Source organism: Echinops telfairi, unplaced genomic scaffold (genome assembly GCF_000313985.2).
Source record: "Echinops telfairi isolate 266 unplaced genomic scaffold, ASM31398v2 ScPeMD7_7467;HRSCAF=8505_0, whole genome shotgun sequence".
Classification (NCBI taxonomy): domain Eukaryota; kingdom Metazoa; phylum Chordata; class Mammalia; order Afrosoricida; family Tenrecidae; genus Echinops; species Echinops telfairi.
The window spans coordinates 13,099,609-13,101,171 of NW_022111367.1; the positions used below are offsets into that span (position 1 = coordinate 13,099,609).

Sequence of the window (1,563 nt, forward strand, 5' to 3'; positions counted from 1 at the left end):
TTTTTAATGACATGTCTAAGTTATTTGGTAATGATAGGAAATCTATCCGTATCTACTCATTTGAATCTGAAACATTAGAAGATGTGGCTTAGTTTGCCTCTATTATCTTGAACAATTGGGAGCCCTTTTATATTAAAAGAAAGTGCAGAACGCTTTTGGGAGTTGCCTGAATACACACGGGAAGATTTTTAGTTGGTGCACTTGCGGATCTTTCTTTCAACCGGTCTGTGATGCTACTATTTGGAATAAACTTTTTCCTTTGTCTTTGAAGCTATTAGTGTAAGTTGGGTTCAAGAGCACGCTGAGGACCTTAGATGAAGCTCATACAGAATTATCCCAGGACTTACCAGTATCTTCCTTCTCTGAACGAGTCCATTTGTTTGAGTTGATCTTGTTGGAGCACTTGCTCTTTGTATTCCATATATATGTTAATTGAGATGAACAATTACATTGCTGTTGACACTGTATTTGCCATAGTCATTGCTCTGACGGTGTTTGACCCTATGTATCCTATGAGTATGTACAGTGGGAAAGTGCTACTTCAGACACCACCATCACATGTTATTAGTCAATTGACAAAACTTATCAGCGAAGGAGCCACCTAGGATGGAGTTTTGAAAGTTCAAAATAGGCTTTTGGGGACAATAGGTCCCAACAGACTCTATAGCCTGGTGTCTAGTCTGACTGTTCAGATTTTCAAGAGTAATTCAATGATGACTGTCTTACTATCTGGGCCTGATGCTGCCACTGTCCCAAACTTACCAGAGCATCACATTATCGCAGTCCCTATTTTAAAGTGTACTGATGATTCAAAGCTTGTCACAATTCAGTTAAACCTAGAAGTCCACCTCCAGAATTTTCATTTACTATCTTTAAAATAAATGTAAACCCAGTTAGTCTTGTAAACACACTCAAAAAAATCTTACAATTTAGGTCTGAAGCCTGATTACAAGCCTTATAGCAGTATTCTTAATCAAAGACCCAACGTTCTGGGAATTAGAACAACCCAAGGATTCAGAGCCAGTTTTATAAATATACCAAGTATACATGAAACTAACGATAGAATTGTACAATCAAGACCTTACTGTCCTTTAGTGCCCTTTAAGTTATTTTTATGAAGAATTTTGACTCCTTAACCTCTGATTTATTGTGAAACAACTTTACACTGATCATTCAATTATTTTCTTTAAGCATTAGGGCATAGTAATCTTGTTCACATTTCATAAACCCTGTAAGTCTATTTTTGTAAAATATATTGGGGCAGTGAGGTTCTTCTAAGTGTAACAGGCTTGCCCCTCCCCCTCAGAATAATTTATTTCAAAGGACTGTACTGAATCTGCAGCTCCAGGAGGGGGGCATATCTGATTGGAACACACAGGAGGAGATGACGGGGGAGGAAGAGAGACTGGAGCACATCCTGGCCCACCAGGCCTTAAGGATGATGACCCCAATTAGAGCAGCCAGTACACAGAGAGGACCACATGGCCAGCCCCACTATGAGACATGATGCCCCTCACTGACCCATGGCCCTGCGGGGGACAGCACCAGAAACATGTGAGAATT

The 1,563-nt window shown here is 39.9% G+C and overlaps 1 pseudogene; it reads left to right on the forward strand.

Annotated features, from left to right (window-relative positions):
* Positions 1 to 11: 11 nt before the first annotated feature.
* Positions 12 to 1,118, forward strand: LOC115873196 (annotated as a pseudogene).
* Positions 1,119 to 1,563: the final 445 nt, after the last annotated feature.